We start from the raw sequence: 24,394 nt of genomic DNA, 5'->3' as shown, positions 1-24,394 counted from the left end.
TAGGAGAATGTCATGAAAATAATTCCAATGTTTATTTTTGGTAGTTTCAAGATCAAGTTCTCCATGGATGCTCAGGGGTCGAGGTGAGCTCTCAGCTGTGGCCTCTTCTGAATCCAGCCTCTCTGAGACCCAGAAGATCCGCCTGTCCAAGCCTGAACGGGGCTGTTGGAAGGACATTGAGTGCTGGAGGACACTGAGCACGTTTGCTTCCAGGAAAAGTTGTTAGGCACTTGAAAACTGTGCTTCAGGGAAAACTTCCTGACATTGACTTCTTTCTATAAAACACTTGGATTTTCAGAATCATCCATGTCATTGGAAAAGTGGTCTGGTCAGAACATTGTGCTTGGTTTTCATTTGTAGGTTCGCTGGCTGGTTTGGCTAAGTGAGATGTGACCTGGTGAGGGTTTTCCTCAGCTTCTGGAAAACTGCAAAACCTAGAAAGCCAATAATGTTTCGGACCAAACTGTTGAAACATGCTGATTTCTCCCCAGTAATATTTGCCCAGTTGTAAGTCACCTTCCAACTGGTAGATTTCAACTCTCCCCTTTATATTTATCAGAAAGTGACTAAAAAAATAAATAGTGGGTTTTTTCATCCTTTCCCCAGTTTGTTTACTTTGTGCATTAGACAGTGCTCTGTAAATTATAGTTCCACTTTTTCTCTTGAATAGTCAGTCAGACATGTTCCCATTTAACTTGTGCTGGAGATCCATTTAAAGGTTACTCACCTCTGTGAGAGAGAAGTATATTTTAAAAAGAGAGAAAAATGAAATAGTAAAATTAAAGAAATTTGGGGAGGGAACTAAGGAGAGCACAGTAAAATGGAGCTTCTTGGCTTCGTTTTGTTCACATACTTGTTTTCAGATTGGTAATATTCTTGTTTCTGATGTTATCATGTCACAGCTTTGTTCAAAAGTAGTAATGAAAACAACAGTTATTTTATGCTGTGTCTAAACGTAAGGAAAATGACTCTTTTACTTATTGAAATAGCAGTTTGGGTGGAAAACTTCAGTTATTGGGGGGCTGAGGTTAATTAAATTGGCTGTTAGAAACACGATGTCCTGCTGTCTTAGTGTGGTGCGTTTTTTGTGTCCTATTTTAAGAGCTTGCTGCTTTCATTTCTTCCTGTTCTTTCCCTTCCTGTTCTACTAGGGTACGAAAATGGGAAAGCAGTTGAACAGAACCAACTCTGTCTGTGGATACCTTTTGGTTTGGCTAGCAAATTGAAAGCAAAAGGCAAGGATGGAGGAGTGTCATCTGGGGGTAACACAAGAAATTTTATTTATAAAGGTGGAATCCCTAGATGCTGGGAGATTGCTTGGGCAGATGTCCGAAATGGCTCAGCGCAAGGAGCCAGTAATGCTGTGTGTTCTGCATGGCTTAAACGTGTTACACCTCACGGCCCCAGCTTAGAACTTCAAACTTGGGCTGCATTGCAGTTAGGTGGTAGGACCTGTCTTAACTTACAATGTCACGTACACCTGTACGTGCCCTGGGCACTGCGTTCGTTTTTCTGGGTTGTAAGCAGAGTTTAAAGCTACGTAAAGAAGAGGAAGTAGGTATGGAAGGGAGGGGTATGTTCCAGCAGAGAAAGATTTTTTGAGGTGTTAGTGGCTACGAAACAGCTTACACCTGCTGCTGCCATACAGCTATCTGTAAGGAATAGCTTGTCTTGATTTTTCACTGTTCAAGTGAAATACAATTCAGTTTTTAAAGGATTTTTTTTTTGGTGACCTGCAACATTTTTTTCTGTGAAACTAAAGATTAATCTTGTTTTATTATGTTGTGGTTTTTTTTTTTATTGGTAGTTTAAGTTTTGGAAAGCGGGAGGGCATGGAAGTTTGCCAGTGTTAATGAGGTACAGTTTTCTTACTTTAGTTTGGGAACTTAGCAAAGGCAATTCATGGAAAAAATGTGTTTTGTAAGTATGAATAGTGTCCATTTTGCATTATTTAGATGGTAGTTCATACAATGCAGCTCAAGTAAGTGCTCACATAATAGAAATACGAGTAAATTTATGGAGGAAAAATGCTACTTGTAAACATATTTTTGTTTTCCATTTTTCATAAAACTTTATAGGTCTCTGAAACTTGCTTAGTGTGTATTGGATGAGAAGATCAAGTTTAACATTACATTTATTTGTTTGCTTTAATTATAGTCCGGGATTTGTGTAAGATTTCATTGTACTAAGTTGTTTCTCTTAGATGTCAGCTCTTTTCATCCTTGAGAAAGAAAGATTACCTTTCTTTTTGATAGCATTCTGATAGGTTATTATCTTTTTGATTCGTTAAATGTAGTAGTGTACACATTACACATCTGCTGTCAATTTAGGGTTTAAAAGAGAACAGATTTCAACGTTTATGACAGGTATACACAGCTGTATACTTTTGCTTCTTTGGAACTCTGATTGTATTGCAGCACAAATACTTTATGAATATTTATTAGGGCATTGTTCAAGTTTGCCCAGCCATATTCCCACACTTGGTTTATTTGTAGGCTATAGGAAAAGAGTACAAAAAGATCTTTCTCAGTACATCTCTGTTATTAGTGGAGTTAATTCAACTCAAGTTGATGAACATTTATTTTTCAGCTCTTCTGGGATCAGGGTTGTTCTTCCTAGATAAATATTCACAGTAGTTTGTTCTTTTTTTTAAAAAATGGAATTAAAAAAAAATAGTCTCACTAACGGCAAAACCTGAGGTATTTTATTGTGTTTTAAATGTGCAATCAATTGATGATTTTACAGGGAAAGAATTTGATTTGTTGAATGTCATGCAACGTTATTTGTGGGACTGGTTTCATTAATGGCAGCGTGAATAACTGCTTTCCTGAATTTATCTCTCTGTGTTTGCATTTACTGAATCAGAATTTTAATAAGCTCAATGTGTGGAAAACTGTCATAAGTCTCATTTTTATGGCTTCCAGGGGCTTATTGTGCTTATGAAAATAGAGATAAGTCAACGAAGAGCATTTGGGAGGAGGAGGAATACATAACAGTTTGCTTCTCTTTTTAACTGTGAGCTAGAAGAAGTAGAGTAGGTTTTAAAAGGTACAGGTTAAGAGCTTTATCGAAGGACTACTTCAGAGTATGTCTTCTAGATTCCTTTTGTTTTCTGTTGCAGGTGGGATTCAATTCCTACTCCACTTTGTCCTTTATTCCAGGCTTAACTTCCCTGCCCTTTTCCATAGGGCAGGCTGTTCATTTGTTTTCTTCGGAATGCCCTTGGAGATGAGAACATATCTCAGGGATAGGGTTTGTTCATCTGAGCTCCCTGGAATATGAGTATCTGAAGACTGTCTTCCCCAACTTCTACTCCATTGGGTGATGGTGCTTGGCTTTTGTTTTTAATGTAAAATGCAGTATGTAGTGGATTGTGTTTTTTACCTCTCCCTCTTTACTTCCTGAAGTGAATGAAGGATTATCTTTTTTTAAAAAAAAAAAAAAAACTGAAGTGATTTTTACCATTTAAATTCCACCTTGCATTTTAAAAATAAGCCTGGTTTAAGATGGAAGTCTAATCATAATCTGGTAACATATAAATAGAAAAGAAATGCATGTTTGTTGCTGAAACTGTAAATGCAGTCAAGTTTGTCCATAATATCAATAACCACTGAAGAACTGGCCCAATCTTTTTTGAGAAGCTCATGCAACTTCCAACAATAGGCTTCCCAGAGGCAGAGAGTGTGTTTTCTGTGGTTTGGATCATTCAGCTGTTCCATTTCAGTGATTAGCTCCATTTGGTCACTGTTGAGGAAGTTGATTGAGAACTGAAAAAAGTATCTTGTTTTGCCTTTGTGTTCCTAAATACAGAAGTGAGCGATTAAGAGAGAACGCTACATGTCTGAACTTTTGGACATCATCATAAAAAAATCATCTTGTTCTGTTGCTTCACTTAAAACAGTACCTTTTTTTCTCAATGAAATCAGATGAATCTAAAGGGCAGATTAGGATCTCTGCTGCAAATTCAGATGATCTGCTTAAATCAAGACTTTCTGCTACCTTCCCTAAAATAGAGAGGAAAACCCAGAAATTGTCTTTTTCATTCTGTTCTGAACTTGGGCTTTTTGTTTGTTTGGTGTGGAGGGTTGTTTTTGTGTGTTTTGTTTGGTGGTTTTTTTTTTTGGAGGGGGGAGTTCTGTTTGTATTTTCTTCAGAAAAGATGCTCTTTTTGCACAGCTGACTACTAACACCTTTATGAAGATCAGCCTTCCCCAAGTACTGCTGAGGCGCTCGTATATCTGGGATGTTTTTACGTCTGCTTGTGAGGAGGAAGCTCTGTGCAAGGCTCAGGCAAATTTGCTTTTAGTTAATCAAACTGTCCTTGGTGTCAGGACAGCAGCTGTGCAATAGGAGCAGCAAGAAGGCATTTTTAAAATACTTTCCTCGAGAATCTCAGTACTGTGAAGAGGAAGGTTACTTCAGCTGTTTTTTGTGTGCTTAATGGCAAAAATACCCATGGAAATACTTTAACACCAGCCAGGTAGTAGCATGAGAACACTGTGCTGCTCTTTGCTTATTTCTAATATAGTTGCAAGTCCGTGGGTGCTCGTACTGGGCTGCTGTCACTCTGAAGTAGGTCACTGTGTACCCCTAAACTGCTCAACAGACTTTTTAGGATCAAATCACATAGCTTAAAGTAATGCAAAATTTGAGCCTTTTAAAATAATAAAACGTATTCACATAATAAGGAATATCTGTTCTTTAATATCTGTCCTTTTTTTCTTAAAAATGTTAGCCCACATCTTCAGATGCTAGTAACTGCAATAAAATGTTGAGTTTTCATCAGACATGCATCTGTTTCTTCCCTTTTTCATACATATCAGAGAAGATGTTTATTCTAACTGTGCTCTCATATAATTATTTTTTCCTTGTATTCACTGCGTAACAGCAGCTGCCAAAGTTCTGATCACTTATAATCATAAAATGTTCCACATGGGTTGATTTCTGTAGTTAACTTACATGATGGTTCTGAAGTAGTTGTAAGGCCTTACACTGTTTGCTGGTTTTGTTTTCATTTGACTTCAGAAATTGTCTCTTCATCTCTAGTACTTTTGGTTATATTGAAGAATAACAAGCCAGTGGTGAACACAGTCATAAGTGCTTAAAAAAGCCCTATTTCTGCACTCTCCTGAGCCTTCTCTATTTCTCTGCCCACATTTTCGTAGTTAGCTTTTAGAAAAGAGCTGTGACTGATACCAAGGGTTTTGTAGTGAGTAACATTCTCAAGTACTCATTGCTACACTGATTACAGTTTGTAGTGTATTTGCCTTCCAGTAAAATGCAGTATTTCTAATGATTTTGTAATTTATTACGTTGAGGGAATGAGGTGAATTTTTGATAGAATAAGTTAATTAATATGCATAAAGAAAAACTACACAACACTTTTTTTTTTGTGCAGAGGAAGTTCAGAACTTGTTTCATTGCATAAAGTAAACTTAGAATGCAGTGGATGTTTCCAGATGTTTTAAAAATTCCTTCCAGTTAGAGTAGTTTAGTCTAAACTGAGATCATAACTTTAAAAAATACAATATTAAAACCAAAAGAGAGACAGGAGCCGTGAAAGAGAAATGGGTGAGAAAATGTTTGCATGAACAGGAGAAGGCATAAAATTAGAGGTTAGATGGGGAATAAGGGAAGCAGAAGGAAAGTATTGAGTTGCTGTACACAAGAAAGTGCACAGAAATGAGTTTTTACACGCATAGAGAGGTGTCGATACCGTGTTATGAGGTATGTTGTCTCGCTCCACGGGTAGGATTTACCTCGCCTGGCTTCAGGCATCTCTCTCAGCTACTGTTTTGGCTCCTTCTAAAGTTGCAGGAGAGAATAAGGCACCTTTGGGGGAATGATTCATCTGTCTTGTTTTAGACAAATATCCCAGGATGGTATGACTTGTCCTCTGGAGGTGTCTAACATTTTGAATTGGTTAGAAAGAGCTAGACAGATGGCTTAGGCACATACCTCTTAGGCTCCTGAGGTAGGGGAGAGAGATTTGAGCTGCATTAAAGTCATGTCCCAGCCTCTCATTTTCTCTGTAAAGCCAACTCTGCAGTGTGTTTTGCAGTCCTTCATTTTTACAGTTGCTACGTGTCCAAGGGTTACTTAGAATATCTTTTTCTTGTGTTACTGTTTTAGTTCAAGTAGTTGCTTTTGCAATTGTCAATTGTGCTAAAAAATTTACTCATTTTGAAGTGATGCAGCGTATCATGTTACTGAATTTTGTTGAACTTTATATTTTCACGTAAATTAACGCTTTGTGGTTTGTATAATTAACAAAGGGAAACAGTAGGCATTTGTTTTCATTTTAGAATAGCTGAGAAAAGCTGCATTTGTTTTTCTTTTAACAAACGGATAGAACCTTAACTGAAAACTAAACTAAAGGTACGTAATAACACAGCTTTGTTCCCTAATGACAGTATCTGCAAAAATGTCCATTTGGTCTTTATCCTCACACATCAAAACATCATCTGAAACTATTCACTTATCTGTGGCTTGCATAAATATTGTAACAATAAAGGAGGAAGAAATTTCTCAGGCATGTTCTTCATAATGGATTAAGAATATTATCTCACTTTTTTGATGAGAAAGGTCGCGATTACTCACTGTTGAACCAGAAAGTCATTCTAAAGGTTACAGAACAACAACCAACTTTCAGCAATGACACAATAGTCTCTTTGGCCTTTATATAGTTTGAAATCATGCATTGCTTATTGACATTTGCAGATTAATTTTTTTGAAGCCTCAAAAATTAATACCCTCTTTTTATTATTTTTTATTATATAAAACTTTCATGAATGGAAGTAAGCACAAATGTTAAATGTCTCACACACTTCTCTGCCACTGAAGAAAGCTTCCTTCTCACCCCATCCTGCTAGTCTCCAGGCAGCTGTGAGTTTATTGTGGTGGGTCTGCTGCCTTTCCTCTTAGACTGGAGCAGAAGTGAGGCCCCCTCCGGTTCTTACAGCTGCCTGAGGCTGAGTGCTAGCCTGTGTTGAGACTACATAGCCCCTTCGTTTCCGTCCCATCTTCCTCACCCAGCTAGCTTGCCTTGTCTTATCCCTCCTATTTAGGGTGCCACAATAAACTAGAAACAGAAAAGTAAGGCTGTCGTCTTTCTATTCATGCTTATTGTCTCTCCTCCTCCCACCTTGCACCACTGTGAAGAACCTGGTCCACCGCTTTGATAACACCATTATAGACACTACTGAAGGAGCTGTTGGGTGTCCCCTAAAGCCATCCTGTCTCCAGTCCTGGGGGGAGACTGGTCCTAAAGTCTCCCCACAGGGCAAGTGCTCTAACTTCTGCCAGTCTCGTGGCCTCTGCTGGACTTGCTGCAGTTTGTTGAAGTCTTCATTGTATTAAGGATTCCAAAACTGGATGTTATTCCAGATGTGGTCTAACGATTGCTGAGTAGGAGGAGATAATCACCTCCCTTGACCTCTTAGCTCTGCACAGGATGCTGTTGATGCTCTCTCCTGCCAGAGCACGTTGCTGATGTGCTCTGTTTGCTGCCAGGATCCCCAGATCTTTTCTGCAGAGCTGCTGACCACCTAATTGTTCACCCAACTAATTATCCACCTTTCCAGACTGTAACATCCCAACTGGGATACAAGGAGTAGGCCAACCTGTTCATTAGTTAATAAATTTCCCTTTGTTTTCTCATACTAGCATTGAATTTGTGTGAGCTGCCTTGTCTAATAGTGCTACCTCAATCTTGGTTATTCATCATGACATTATAAATGACTGAAGTAAACCCAAGTTACAGGTGCTTTGCTGATATTCATACAGCCTCCTGATTACTGTGAGACTATGGTAGATGTGTGCATGTCCTTTCCCTGCCTACATCCACAGCCTGCTGCGGAGACAGGATCTTCTCTCTCTCCTCTGCCAAGGACAGTTCAAAAGCCTTGCTTTTCAGCAAGAAGCATATGCTGATCATCATATTCCTGTGCAAGAGCAGAGTGAAATCAATAAGAATCCTTATCAATTTTGATGCTTCTCCCTGGTTTCTTAAAAGCAATTTCAAAATTAACTAGTCTTTCATTCTTTTGTGTCTGAGACTTGAAGTGGAAAAGCAGTTGTTTGCATGTTGATAGGGTGCAGCATTTAACTATAAATGCACATGGAAAGGAATGAATTGCAGATGATCACAGCATTTTTAGTTGTATTTTTGTGTTGAAGGCAGGCTATGCTCATAACAAAAGCTGAACTGAAAGTAGTTCACTTTCTCATGAAATATAATACTGAATAATAAGATCAGTTTTTTTTAGTGTAACATTCTCGTTAGGTTTTCTGAAACTTAACGGACACTATCAGAACTGGGAGAATTTATTAAATAGAGTATTCTGTACTGAGGCTTTTAGCTGCAGTGTGTTTGGAGTGAATATTAGTGTTCTAATCCATGGTATATCAAACTCATCTGTGTAAATAAGCAGAGCAGTACCTGACCTGTGTGAGGGATTCACTCTGTAATGGCTTTGGGCAGGATTCCTTCTGATGGCCCCACGTTTTGAGCTGTGGAGAAACAATACTTCAGATGTTCCAGCTGCATAAAGAGTTGAATGAGAAAGTGAAGCAGTGTGCACTGCAGAGAGGTATAATGGAACCCAGAATGTCTGCGTTGAATAATGATCATGTTCTGCTGCAGTCCTGCCTCAAAGCGGAGCAAGTTCTCTTCTGGTAGGAATCTACAAGGGAATATCTAGATGAGATTGTCAGATGACATAATTAAAGTAGCTCAGAATAAAGCCATTCTTTTGTGAAATCAGAGTAAGTAAGGAAGGGCTGTACCATTTTCATGTGAAAATATAGTCCCAAAGGTTGATTAGAGGTACTGTGGGAGCAGCCCCACCTCTTTCCCATGTATTACCAGAAACCTTTTTTTTTTTTTTTTTTAGGGGAAAGATGGGAGCCTTAAAAGAAAAGAGCTTGTTATACAACCACCCGTGCCTTCTGTACAGAACTGACTTTCCTGTTACATTAGAGAACCTGTTAGCCCTTTTCATCTAGAGTCTAAAACATTTTGAGTTCTACTTGTATTTACAGATCGTTACCAACTCTATTTTTTAAGCAAGGGCTTTGTCAGGAGTATTGAAAGCTCTTAAAATTTTGTCCAGTGCTTAATACAGGAATATTCCTGTTAGAGTTATTGCAACATTTAGATAGAAGACTTTATCTGTGTGGGAAAGTCAATTAGATTCCTGTGTCACGGAGTCTGAGATTTAATTTAAATAATTCTCACAATCTTTCGTATGTTTGTGTGCAATGTCACCACAGGTTTTACATACGTAACATAGTCTGCCTGTATTTGCTAGGATTGACTGCTAAGGGCCATAAACTACAAGTATCTACGTTATGGATGGTACTGATACTTAAAATAGTGCCTTACAGCTAAGGAAGTTGAAGTCCTTTGCGAGCAATAATTAATTAAACCTCAAAACAGTCCCATGAGATGGCATTATCCCCTGTTTTACAGACGACAGAACACAAAGGCTAAGTGTATTGTTCAAGGATAGGTAGCCAGGCATTGTCAGATCAGAGATTAAAACTCAGACCTCCTTTTTATAGGGTCATGTTCTAATCCACTTTGTGTTTCTCATGCTTTGAAAGTTGCTGATACTTACTCTGTAAGGCAACTCTTTCATCTCATTTGATCTTTACTGTGTGAGATGATCCTTGGGAAGAAGAGGGCATTCCATCAATCTGCTTATATTGTAAGTCTTCAAAAGGCAGTAGGTACTAAATTCTGTCCCTTTAGTACTGTCCAGCCTAACTCAAGGTGTAGGCACTTTTCTTTCAGAACGCAGTATTTTATGCTATTACTTTGCCTGTAGATACTAAGAACAAGATTATAGTGCCATGTTGTTTGTTTGGGTGTTTTTGTTTTTTTTTTTCTTAGCGTAGCCAGTATGGAGGGGGTGGGAGTGGGTATTGCTGATACTCATGTAAAGACAGCAGTAACAGGGGATGAAGGGAAGAGGAGTTTGGGGAAGTTCAAGAGCTGTTTGTGTAAGTGGTGTTATAAGAAATTTTGCTACTTAAAAGTACTACTCAGGGTTATATAAAGAGTTTCTCCTGTTTGAGCTTGAATGATGTTAAAGGATTTATCTCTGTTTTGGCATGTGGTATCACACAGCAGCTGAGGCTCTTTGGCTTGTGAGATTTTTCCAAGTGAAGAGAGAGCACGTGTTCCAGTAGGAATTTCAACATTGGCGTGTGTTTCCTCTGAGGGTGATGGGGATGTCATGTTGCGTCCGGAAGGCAATCTGGAATGCTGCCCTCCTTGAGTTTCTTTGCAAGTCACAGTGAATGAAATCATCTGCTTTCTGTCAAAGGATCTTAGAGGAAGGAAGAAGATTTTTGAGTAACAAAGCACTGTGTAGTAAACTCATTGACAAAATCTTTATTTGATTTGGTGCTTGTTTTAGAAGCCTTTCTAAAACACTTGTCTCTGAAGTAGTCTGTGACAGGTTAAAGTATACTTCCAGTGTAGAACTCTTCTGAGTTTGCTGACAGCTTTTCATTTAATGCATTTGGAAAACCTAAGTAATAACCACTCGTGAGAATTCCACTGGATGCGATAAGCAAATAGGGTCATGTGTTTTGGTTTCATTTGGAAATAAAAGCAATCTGTCAAATTTCCTTAAGCGTTTGACTTTGATAGGAAATCCTAACTTGAGGGCTAGTGAAGCTGGCGTTTTCTGCTTTAGTGCAATTTATTACATTTTACGTTACTTTTATGCACATCAGTTTTTGCAGTGTCTCTGTGAGGTGGACTGGAAAGCAGCTGTGATGACAGACTTGACAAAAGCTTTCATATGGCTGTATGCAGTGTTTGAGATGCCAGCCACACGAAAACAAGATGCAGAGTCCTCACCCAGAAACGTGTGGAAATGCAGCTGATCACAACTTGTTTTCTCTTCAGAAAAAAGATTTGGTGGTAGTGTCAGTATGGCAATGACAGCTCAAGAACTAAATCAGTAAATCAGGTGAAATTTAATGTAATCAAATGCATGTTTTCCATAAAAATCTCTATTTTGAGTGGAAAATCTTAAACTAATCCTATTAATAATCTGTGTCAAAGTAAGACAAGATTAAGTGAGGAAGACACTATTCTAAGAGGAAGTTAATTTAATTCAGACTTAGTATTGGCTGCTGGCTTTCACCAATTTATTACCATTTCAAAGTAATGTGATCAGCATTACCAAAAAGGTAAAAAAGGTAAGCAGCAGAGAAAGGGCATCAGTGTATGATAATGGCATGACATGGACAGGTAATGAGAGAACAAGGGTTTTCTGGAAGGTGCGTCAGCTTGCTGGTAGGAACAGGGATGTAACCTGGATTACTTGCTCTCCTGTGCAAAATTAAGGCAGGGAGAATTTGCCAGGGCATTTCCCATGTTATTGGAAGTGTAAGGTAGACAGCCCATGTTCATCCTTGCTTTAGTAATGTTGGTCCCTGCCCTCTCTTTTCTCCTTATTTTAATACTGCTACTCTCATCAGCTAAATCTTTTCTTATGCTGAGACAAGGTGAAGAGCTGGGAACAGTAGTTTTTCTGTCTGGACCCTTTGCTCTGGAATCACTGCTCAATTGCACGCTCCCAAGCTCCAGTGAATTATCTTCTTCTGTTTATAGGTCACAGCTTGCTTTCCACAGAAGGTAGAAGGAGGCATTTTCTACTACAGAACAGAAGTTAATGGAGGTGGAGAATGAGAAACCTCTACTGCTGGCTGCTTGAGGATCCTAATGGTCCTAACTGCTTGTCACCCATCCTTGCTCAGTTTAGAAGCTAGATACTAAGAACAAGATTATAGTGCCATGTTGGTGGTTTTTTTAAGGGTAAGGATATCCTTACCCCTATCTCAAAGCTGGGTTCTCCCTCCTTATGTGGCATGAACTGATTTATGTTTAGGGAGTCTTGACTGTACAGAATGAGCACCTCTGCTGGAACCAGTGATGCTGAGGAAGACGCTAGCAAAAGCTGTGTTTGCTGCGAAGCTTATGTGTAGCCTTACAGTAGGAGTTCCCTGTTGTAACTTCCTCAGGAAGTACTGTTCATGCCAGCAGCAACCTCGACTTTGCAGGTTGCATGTACATCATCTGACTTTTGAAATTAGTCATGTCTTCCCCTACTTTCTCTAACTTTCATTCTCTCTCTGTGCTTCCATAACTTGTTGTTCTTTATCTTCCCCATCCTACTATGAGATCCTTCTGCTCCAGCTTGAGATGTACCCTTTTCTTTGTACTCTCTATATCCTTCTCCTTCATACTACACACCCTCCCATGTGTAGCCTAGGAGCTTATACTCTTAATCTAATTTTTTCCTACTCTGTGGTTGCACATTCCCACACCCCTGACCTGAGAGAATGGTTCCTGCCTTAGGCTGGCACAGAGCCTGAAGCAGAGGTAAACCAATCGGCTTCACGGAGTCGAAGCTGCCAGCTTCCACTTTTGCATGAGGGTGTAGCAAGAGCAGCTCTAGACTTTTGCTTATGTGCAGGATCTAGCAGGAGGCCAGACATGCTTTCTTTGTGATTCCTTATAAAATCTTCTGTATGGAAGAGTCCGGAGCAGCCTCCTTTGCGCGTTACCAACATATTGCAGAGGTTTACCTACCAGACTTTACCAAAGCATAGTTCGATAATTATTAAAAAATAACCCTTTTCCTAAACCTGTCTTAAATGAGCAGCAGAACTATCAGCTTTCAAACTAACTTTATTCCTCTTTCTTGTTTTCCTTTGTCTTTTTTTTTTTTTTTTTTTGGGTGGGTGGGTTTGGTTTTCATGAAGGGATAAAACTATTGAAATGTTTCAAATCACTGACTCAGGGACTATAGTATTGGCCTGACACAGGGAACAGGTAATAGTTAACCCTCCAAAGCTGCTAATGGATACCCAAAGACACACTAGGAGTCCATGTAGTGTTACACGTGCAATTCATGCTCTGTAAAAGTTAACTGCTTGCAGTGATTCCCCACACAAGAAAACATACCTGTCTGAGACACTCTGGCTTTTGCGTGACTGCCTGTTAAATAACTTTCTTACTTTTTAAAATGAATTAGTATTTTTTTTTCTTTTGTGGTACTAGACGATAATTAAAACCAAGCATTATCCTCTTGCATTCCTGCTAAGACGACTTAGCATCGGAATCATAAGATCATTCTTGTATGACTCAGGCTTTAGAAGTCAAGACGTTATATTTGTCAAAAGATCTTAAAACTTAACTCTTCCTTCATAAATAATTGATGAGAGAATTAGTAGAAGATAGCAGTTCCTGGTTAAATCAGTCCCATATTTTCAGAACTATTCAGTATCTAACAGTTCTCTGTATACAAAATTGAATTATTGAATGATGTTGCAGTTGTTTTAACAATTGAGTCATGTAGTTGCTAGAATTCCACAGTAGGTATTTAGTTCTCAAGCTGTTAACAGGCAATGCCTGGAAATGAAACCAGCCTTCTTGTTTTTTGTGTGTGTAGAATACTTTTTGAAAGCAGTATATGCAAAACTTTCTGCCTAAATGTTAGTCTGATGTGTTATGAAAAGTAAATAGAATTATCTGTTGCTGGTTTACCTTCTAAAGCCAATGGGTTTTTTGTATTTTTGCACCTTATTGCTAAAATACATTTTTTTGTTAAACAAAATGAGCAGTCGAGTAGATTGAGTAATAAACATTTTTTATATGTCTGAAGAAAAATGATTTTTTCCCTCATGAAGATGGGCACATTAGATGATATGCAGAATGAACAATGCCTTACTTTATAATGTTCAAAATGTGTACCTTGTAAAATTTCACAGTTGTTTTTTTTTAGCATCATTACACTACAGCTTAAATGCATGATGTTTTTTGCAGTGTGACCAGCGTATTAGAAATTGTGGTAACTTATATGTGTCAGAGGAACCTGAGTACAAACAACCCACTAGATTGTCTACCTAACATGACCCAAGGGTAGGCATAATTTACATTGAGGGTGGTGAGCTACTGGAACAGGTTGCCCAGAGAAGTTGTAGATGCCCCATCCCTGGAAGTGTTCAAGGCCAGGTTGGATGAGGCTTTGGACAACCTGGTGTAGCGGAGGATTTCCCTGCCCATGGCAGGGGGTTTGGAACTAGATGATCTTTGAGGTCCCTTCCAACCCAAACCATTCTATGATTCTATAATCCTCTGTCTGTTTGGATACATCTGCAAATCCGAATGCACAACGCGAATTAGTTATGAAGACCTGGAGAAACCCTGTTATTGCAATAATTATGACTGTAGAGAGACCGTGATGCTACCAAGAAGGTTGAAATCTCCTGTAAAAACAACAAAAAAAACCCACCAAACCCCCAAACTCTTCACTTATCTCAGATCCTGTTTTACCAGTCAGTTCTTTGAGTCAGAAAGCAGGAGGAGAGGTTCCTCTCAAGGTGATGCTGTCACAGCTGCTACTGACACCCTGTTCCACAAAAACATGTGTCTGTGCTTTGTGTAGGCACAGTGAGAAATTCTGCTGCTTTCCCTGGCACTCTCCAGAATTACTTGTGATTGCAGCCTCTGCTAAAATCTGTGGCAAAATGCCAATCTAGTTTAAGTGAAACCAGGATTTCAAAAGCCATTGTTTTCCAGCCTGATACTTCTCCTTTTCATTCGGTTTAATGAAGTGTTTCTTTAGCCATGGAGAGCTGGACCGAAATGCCAGTGATATCCATTACTAGTGCCTGTACGTTATTCAGAGGGACTGACTGGTAGCAGCTTGAGCTGTATTAATGATTTCCATGAGCGTGTGTGTAAAGTTTGTGAAAGATTAGATGGGTGGTTAACGTGAGGTTTTCTGGTTTTTCCCATTAGTGAAGGGTAATATATTTAGATCTCTTTCTGTGGAAGTGAATCCATGTTCTATTTACAGATATTGAATAAAGTTTCATATTATGAAGAGAAAATTGGGTTCTGAGTAGCCAGAAAGATTTAATTAAAAAACATGATATAAAATTAACGCAGCCTATCTTCAGCTTCCTTGCGATCTGAGTAGCTATAAACAAGGGGCTCTGGCTGGCTGTGCAAGTGGATTCAGGGAATTAGTGTGTTCTGTGTGTTTTCCAAGTATCGACTGATTTGGTTTGGATTACGTGTCCACTTACTCTCACGAGAGCTGTTCCCATGCCTGAGGGTTGTAAGACTGGATAATTTTTCTTTTTTTTCAACTTGCAGTTCCCTTTGGGGCCAAACACACTCTCATATATTCGTAGCATTGGTTGTTTTGTTTTTTTTTTTTCCCAAATTGGGCTTATCTCTAAACACAGCAGTAAATTGGATCATCTCTAATTTCAAGGGAAGTGCACTCTCTGGAAACGCGTATCGTTTTGAGGGGCTGGCAGTGGCTCTTCTCAATATCAAGGGGGTGGTGGTAGCACAACTCCAGTTTTCTTGCTGTTGGTATCTGAAAGTACTGAGGTGACCACATTTTTATTTGTTTTGGTTTAGGACCAAGTCTTCACTTTCATCAATGGAACCTGTGTGAGAAACATTTTAACTCAGTTTTGTTAGGTACTGAGGAGGCTACTTCCAACCTTTTCCTAGTAGAAGCACTGCACGTCACGCTTCTTGCAGCCTTGCCTTCAAGTTTTAATTTATTCAAGGGATTTTTTTTTTCTTTTTTTTTTTTTTTTTTTACCTGGTAGTGTTGACTATGCCCACAGTTACAACTTCCAAATACTATTTGCAAGGCTGGTTTGTGTTTGTTTTTTTTTCTGAAAGCTTTTACTGTTTTGTTCACGTTTAAAAACTGTATGTCATTGTGTTTGACAACTCTTTAGTCTCTGCATGTCATCAAGTACTGTTTGAATGGTAAATGATGATTCCAAATGTCACAGTTTCAAATTAATAAATAGTGTGAAGCAGCAGAATGATTTCTAATACGAATGAAAGTGTGTCTCGTATTGTCAGGCAGTGATTAAATAAGAAGCCTAAACTGACCAAACGTGAAAGGAAGGGGAATAACTTGTTAGTAGTCTCTTCCCTGTTCAAAAATGAAACTTATCTCAGCCTGATGAATATTATCTTTGATACACCAGCTTCACTAACTTTACTTCACTGATAAGCATGGATTACTCATTATTTGCTTTGTTTTAGGTAATGTTTAAAGCTGGTTGAATATATACTGACAGTGTGAAATTGATTTTCACCTCCACCCTTACCTCCTGAAGCTGAGCTGTCGGTCAGGTTCTGTGGAAATGTCAGCTTTTCAGGAGAGCAGGACACTTACATCTCGGGTTTGCTGTTACCAGAACCTGCTCTTCTGCAAGTCTGTTGGTGAGCATGCACGTTACACGCTGTTTGTACTGGTCAGCCCTGAAAAGTGGGGGTTTTTGAGATGTCTGAGTGGATCTGGTTCTAGTTATGGGTACACAGTGTGTATTCATCAAGTATCCTGTTAGACACCTTGATGGAAGTCTGTGTAGGAAATTGAATATATTTTAGGTAGCAGTTAAAAGAATCGGGTCATCTTTGGCCTTATTTCTGTTTTTTTATGAGACAGAGTTTTTATTTCACAACTTTGTCATCTCATCGCCTCACCTCGCTTTTGTATTACAGCTATCATAAATCCTTTCAAATTAAATTAGTCTTGATTTTAAACAAATGAAAGTGAGTTTTAATGTTTATGAGTATGACTTGTTGAAACAGACGATTGGCAGCAAGAAATGGAAGGTTTGGACTTAAGTTAGAGGAAGTTGGCAAACAATATGTTCCATTGCAGAACTGAACGCTGCAGTAGAGGTAAATATCCATAGAAAAATGTAAATTGATTGTTTGCCACTCTTCCATTACATCAGTAAAGATTTAATCAGCTTCAGATGAGATTTTATCCATTGTAGTTTTATAGTAGTGGTTTAAGTAATCAGGCAGGGCTGCAAATGAGATTTTAAACCTTTGATGCTATAAGATATTCCAGCCTTCCAGGCACGACATTTAATTATACCAGTCAGAGTTTGCTTTAGCTTTAATGAACAGTTGTGTCTGTGTAGACCAGTTCAGATTAAAGAAGAGAAATTCACACAACTGCCCCAAACTGGAAGCATACCTTCCACAGAAAAAGTCTCCATGGACTCCAACTCAAGCTGTGACTGAAAAGCAAAGAAGAAATAAGATATTTATATGAGGGACAGAAGTATGTGATGTGGTTTTGAGATGCGACTAGGGATGAAGGCGTGGGAGAGAACAGCTCTGCTGCTGTCTGCCGAGTGCCATTTAGGACCAGAGCCTTCTGGTGACCTTTGGCAAATCACGTAAGCTGTCTGCACCTTGTCTTCTGTGCAAAGAGAGCATGCTTTCTTCACAGTAGTGTTTTGAGACCTAATTAAGAGTTTCCAAGCAATTCCAGAACCTCAGATGAAAGGCATGCACAGAAAGCATTATAATTAACAGGAGCTTATCAGCTAAGCATTACAGAATTAACAGACTCATAAATATAAAACTGAATGCTTTTTTAGAAGCTTTTCACTGCATCCCATCCCTAAAAAGCATCATTTGTAGATACGATGTTTTAAGATTAGTGAAAAGAAGTGTTTATTTTCTTCTATTGGGTTATTCTTCTGCGTGTGCATCAACTCACATGCCTTACTATGTTAGGGATCTGGAGTTTTGGGAGTGTGTGCATTGCTCTGGGCTATATCCACATAAGGGGAAAAATTGATTAGACTGTGTCTGCAGATACTTTCCCATTTCTCCTATAAGCATATGAGTGTGTTAAAATTCTTTTCTGTTTTCCAAAGACAAAAAAATGCAGTTAAAAATTGACTTGACTGTCTTTTCCTATGTATATCCCTTCTCTACGTTTGACATACTCCAGAATTGTTAGCACCGAAAGGAGGGATCAGACTGCTGATGGCTTTTCAGGCAGTTTTCCTTGCTCTGTTTATATGGCAAATATAGGAGTGACTGGACCTGAATTAGAGGCAGGAGGGCTGCGTGACCTGTATTGGAAGGAAGTTGTGGCTGACTCGCATTGTACCAAGAGGCTATTGCCAGTACATGGTAGTTACAATTACAGAAAAAAAAGTCAAGTAACACAATTTACTTGTGTAGGTGCAGTACCACTACCCAATAGTGCACGCTAACGAGAACTGAATGTTCGTGTAAGAGAGGGTGAACTCTTAGTCGTGCGTGCACTTACTTTAACAACAGCACAAAGCCCAGCTCCTGCTCTAGGCAAGCATAGAGTTTTATAGTCTGGGGCCAATACTTGATGACTTTTATTAAGATTTATTTATTTTCTCAAATTTAAACCATAAAAATATTGCTTACAAAACGGATCTGATCTGCAAGTATATTCAGGGAACGTACAATAGAATTGTATTTAATGATCCGGGTGGTCTGCTGGGTGGGGCTGTTTTGTATTTGCCTATAAAATCTGTCACCAAGCTTTCTTTCACAGTAGTTTGCTGTCTGGTAGGAAATGTATGTCAAGCAGAATCAATATTATCATTCCTTTTGACTTGCCTCTGCTTTTAATCATAACTGGAAAATAGTATATATAGTGGGGTACTGAAACCATTTGTCACAATGCTTTTATTGTCTTGCTCAGCTGCAGTATAGCCTTCATTTAGTGCTCTCAGAGCATGTTATTTCCGTTTGCAATGCAGCACAAGGGAATTATTATTTCATTTCCTAGAAGAAGATTTTGGCAAAATTAGAAGGCAAGTAACTCATCTTTGCCATATTTTGGCTGAGTTGATTTTTTTTTTTTGTGGATTTTTTTTTTTCTTGGAGTGGGGAATACATGCAGAGGCAGCACTGGAGAATTTGGTTTCTAGGCTAGGTGGTGTTCTGAAGATACAGGCAGTGATGATCTAGTGTCATCTGATGATGGTGACGTGATCATGCAGATGCAGGTATTTATTTGCATTATGCTGTGATTTATCACAGTATTTATCAAAGAGCATTTGAAATACAGGATCTCTGTCCTGAATTTACCACTTTGCTTGCAGACTTCAGGCACGGCTTAGCCTGTCTTTAGTGCAGAAGCTGTGCTTTGTTAAAGCACTGTTGCCTTTCTTAAAAATCAATAGAGAGATGTGGAAGGAAGAGGGACTGGTGTGAGAGAATAGCACATGCTAACAAATCATTTTTGCAGGAAGGCTGGGTGTGTGCCGGGATGTTATATCTGATGAATAATGAACACCCTCTGTTTCTGAGGGTCAGCCTCAGCCCAGGCAGTGACAAGCACTGCATCAACTGGTAGAGTCTCTTGGTAAGAGAGGATAAGGTGCTGCAACACGTGGGTTGTCTGTTGTGTGCATGGGTGGAAGTACCTGGCTTTGGGGAGGCAGAGAGTAATTAATTTCCCCTCTTTTGCTTCTTGCTTTTCCTCTATGCTGTGTACAAGTCATGCTGGCATAATGATTTTGTTGTGCCCTGCAGTACAGGGTGAGACAATTCAATCCTTAGGAGAAGGAATTGGTTTCTGACAGGAAGAAGGACTGTCAGAGTTAAGTTCTTGCTGTGGTGATGCTGTGTCTGTCCTGCAGGTAGCTGTGTAAGCGTGGCATCAGGAGTTACGTTTGAAGAACGCTCCTCTCTGCCTTGCTTGGGTGGGTGCCAGCAATGATGTAGCAGTGCTGAGAGATGTCTGCATCACTGGAGAAGCGGCTACGTCTGGGTACCCTTGCCAAGAGGCAGCCCCCTGCGGCATCCCGCTGATGGGCCTGACCAGCGTTGGCGGGCTGAAGACTGGCTGAGCACGTCTACGTGCGCGGCCATCCCACCTCCGGCAGCAGCGTTAGCTGTGCCCAGCATTAAAGGCTGACAGGTTTAACACTGACACGTTGTCAGGCTGCTTCTTGGGCCATTTCTTTTTCACAGAGGAGTTGATATGTGAAGGGATGGTTAGATTGAGAATAGCATCGGATTAATCAAACAAACCAACCTTTAGTTGTTTAACAATAGATGTCTGTGACTAATGGTTCTATACAGTTGCTTTGTGCAATTCAAACTTGTTTGGATAAGAAAAATTTTTTGAAATTCGGTTTCTGGTAGGTTTTGATTGATATAATTCAACTCTCACATGAATTTAAATTGTATTGATTATGATTTTGCCAGTTAATATTGTAACCTTTTTATTTATTTGTTTTACTGGCTAATATAATTGAATGAGTACAAGCCCAAGGGTGAATGCAGTCATCTTAGTAAAAATTGATTTATCTACCCTACAGGAGGATATGTACTTTGTATTTTAATGCTGAAAAACAGATAGAGCTAGGATAAATCAATCTTCTAGTGTAGGTTAGACCTCACTTGGTGGAAATAACTACAACGCTTGAGAAATAGAAACAGCAAAGGAGTATTTAACTTGCTTGAATAAATATTTTAATTTTTATAAAGCCTGTTTTTTTTTAACAGTTTCCTTGTTTTCAGATGCTTTTTGCACCCTTTAGAATATCTGCGGTGTCTTAAAAGTTAGAAGTCTATTTCAAGCACTTCTGGACTAGCGTTAGTAAGCTGTCATTGAAAGACAGCAGAAGAGAAAACTCCTAGTAAAATACAGATGACTTTTTTACCTTGACAGCAGTTAATGTTATTTTTAATGTTTCCTCTATGCATTTGGACAATTAGAACCTGTAAGCATATCCTTCATGAGCAGTTCCACTGTATGAAGTTACACACTTGGTTGCTTTCCTTGTTACTTGTATTTTTGTTGTTTTATTTGTCTGATTTATTTTTAACTGGAGAACGTTCATGGGAGTGATAGTGAGTGGAATTACCTTTAACTCACACAATAGCATGCAAGAAAAGCATAAGACATTGAAAAACGCTACTCTCAAATCATAAAAATGAGCCAGCAGTCTGATAGATTGAAGCTGTAATGAGGGGACTGTTATTGTTTTGTTTGAAATGCATTCAGATTTTAAATCAATGATCTTTTCCTAAGTTAGCAACCCTTTTAATTAAGGGAGAACTCTTGAATTGTAATTTCTCAGTGTCTTGAAGTCCAAGAGCTTTTTGTGGATGGATGGATGGATGGAAGACTTGATTGCATGGAGAAACGGGTGATATGAATGGATGACATGGAGCTACTGGTAGGGAACAGCAGTGGATTGCAAATTGATGAAAAGCAAAGGTTCACTGACTTAGAGCCTGGCTGGCTACATTACAGTTAAATTATAGTGAGTGTAGTTGGGGCATGCATAAGACATTTTCCTTTTTAAAAATAAATGAAATAGAATATGTGCCAGTTGAGTTGGATTATTCAATTGTGAACTATTTGTTTGTTCAGTTTTGTTTTATAGAACTGCAAATAAGATGGATACACATACACAAATAAAGGCAAAACTAGCCTAATACACAGTGATTCGTATAAAGCACCATTTCAATTCTAACTTGCAATTGGAAGACATCTTACATGTCAGATAACAGCTCATATTTAATTTTCAGTTGGTTGTGCACATTGCTGATTTCAACTTTTTTGGCAGAGGAGTTATTGGCTTGCTTTGCCACAGACATGTGCCTATTATCGTATAGAAAAGTCAGCAATTTGAAATACGGAAGGATTTAAGAGTTTTTTTTCTGTAAGTCCTTATTATTTGTTGAAAAAAAAAGTGATAAAACTTTGCAGAGATCGTTGGAAATCCTGTAAAATGTAATGAAAAATCTTTTATCTATTTTAACTTAACCTACAGAATTACATGAGTAATGTAGTACTCTTAAAATAAGCAGAATGGTTCAAATACCTATGGAAAAGTTATGAAACTTTCCAAGAGCCTTTACGTAAACGTTAAGAACAGAAACTTTACAGGCAAAGCTTGAAGCAGTATTTCCAACGGAATCTGGTAAAGCAGCCCCCTTCGAAATTCAGTGATCTTCTGGCCAGACACAAAATTCAGAGAGAATTTTGTGTGAATGCAAACAGATATCCTAATTATACATGGTAGGGAGTTATGTACATGAAGAACTTCTGTTGTAAGTCACCATTTTTGTCTGTGGTATATTGAAGATTTTCCCACATAATCTGTAAATTCAGATAGGCCACATCTGTACAGCTGGTGATAGCTCTAGGCTTGAATCTGCAGCTGAACCTGAACACGATGGTGGTCTAAGCTACTTACATGAGGTCTGGTGCTGCAGTTGGAGCTTGCAGTGAGCCAGCTGCCTTTCCAGGCAAGGAAACCCTACATGTCTGGTAGGGGATGCTCCAGTATAGCTGAGGTTCACACCTTGCTCTGTGTACAGCGTGGGCATGGTGTCTCTGCGGGCCGGTTGCAATTACTTTGGCATTTTTGTAGTATGGTGTTTGATCAGGGACACTGCCAGCTGAAAAGCGTAGTCACCTCTTTTAGATGTACAGTGCTTGTCATATCTTGTTTATTTCCAACAACAAACTTCCTGTACTGATAAAAACCCTAATCTAGTTGTGCAGGTAATTCCCTTTTCTTTTAATTTAAAACATTTTAAAGGCATCTTTCAACAACCATGTAGCGAGAAGGGTCATGCTGGCTGCCTCTTTGAGTCAATTTATTCATGATCAGATGTTTTGAGCCAATAAGTTCTGTCTTTAAAGTATCAAGAATTCCATTTTTTGTATAATTTCTTGTCACTCCTATTTCCAGTCTTCATCAAATCAATCATTTTGATAACTGGAAAAAAAGGAGCTTGAATTTATGGCAGGCAAATTTTGGAACTATGATGAACCAGGGAGATGCTAGACAAGTTTTCTGGTTCTTTTAACAGTTAGACTATATTTCACATCACAGTTTACATTACAGATAATGCTAAATAGCATATGGTAGGTAACATTCTTTGGATGAAATCCTAGCTTCTCTGAAGTCAGTGACAGAATTCACATTGATTTCAAATTCATATTCATTGTCTGATTCATAACCAAAATGCTTCGAAAAATGGTATGCTTGGAAGAAACTGTATTCCTGCAAAAGCCAGGAATGCAGTTTGTTACTGTTCTAGTGTCTTGTGGAGTCTAGGGGAAAGGAGAGAGTGACCAAGTGTTGTAAACTATCTCATACTGGGCAATTTTAGCATGGCTAGTAAAAGCTCACAGAACAGTTCTAAAATGCTTGTTGTGGTTTTACAGCTCTCATGATACAACTTTTTTAAACAGTAACAAATAGGAATTTATTGGTTTGTGTATTCTTAATGTATGGCAAGTGTAAAAGATCAGAGAGACACTTGGTTGACTTTAACAAAGAAATCTGATGCAGCTTCATTTGTGGTCCTCTTAATCCACAAAGTAACTGTATTGTATGTTATTTCATGTATTTTCTCTAAGCTCATTCCATACAGCTTTGTAATGAGGTCTGTAAGGGCCAAATGCAGTCCAGATGAAATCACTTGCATTCCACCTGCCTGCACTGAAGCAGACTTTGGACTATATATAATATGTGGGAGTAAGTGATAAAATCACAATGAATAGACCCTCTATTCAGTAATGATCATGAGGAATTCTAAGAATGCCTAAAGAAAAGCATCTTTCTTTTGGAAAGAATTTATTTGTAGCTTTTAGGAGATTTAGGTTGCAAGGAAATTATACCGTAACTATGCAGACTATTGCCTGTTTTTTATAAGTTAAAAAAAAAGTTGCTGTCAAGCCATTTTAAGTTCACGTGGAGAATTTCTCTCATTAAATGATAGCAAATTTACTTTGAAAATTATATGTGAACATAGAAATATTTAAAAGTCATAAGGGAAAGATTTGCATTTGTCCTTTAGGTCATTTACACTTTTTGTCTTTTATCACTCTTGATTTTGCTTATTATTTTGCTTTTCTGGAGCTCTGCAAAAAATCTTGACTCTTGTTCTGTACAAGAGCTCCCCTGAATGCTCCTTTATTTCTAGATCTTGCTTTTATTCCGTTTTCCCATAGAATGGATTGACAGCTGATTTCGGTCTCCTTTTTGCAAATAATTATTTTTTAACCTTACTATTTTTCTGTGACAAGCTTCATTGAAGTGAGTGTGATCATAGCCTTAAGTATATGCAAGAAAAGATCAAGGCCTTTCTGTCTTGGGCTGTAACTTTATACAACTTTCAAGTAGTCTTTCTAGAAGTCTGAAGTAGAATTATTGTATAAGGCTTTGTTCTGTTGTCTGTTCAGTATATTCTCATAATTTCCATGCGGAATACTTCAAATCAAGGTGGGTGGTTTTTTTTTATAAGGTTACAGTTAAAAGTACTTGGCAATCTGCTTTCTTTTGTCTTTTAAATGGTGTTGGATAATCTTACATGCTACTGCAGTAGCGTGTTTTTTTAATGTTTTCTTCTATGTAAAACTTATGGAAAACAATAGTAAACAGCAACAATCCACAAAGTGTTTTGCAGCGTTTTACTGGCAAGCATTACAAAATGAAACAGGACTATCATGAAGTTTGAGTTAGATTTCATTCACACATTGGAATTGATTAGAGCATTTAG

The sequence above is a fragment of the Tauraco erythrolophus genome, chromosome 2 (assembly GCF_009769465.1).
Source record: "Tauraco erythrolophus isolate bTauEry1 chromosome 2, bTauEry1.pri, whole genome shotgun sequence".
In the NCBI taxonomy this organism is placed as follows: domain Eukaryota; kingdom Metazoa; phylum Chordata; class Aves; order Musophagiformes; family Musophagidae; genus Tauraco; species Tauraco erythrolophus.
The sequence above is the reverse complement of the archived record's forward strand: the minus strand, read 5'-3'. Positions refer to the sequence as shown.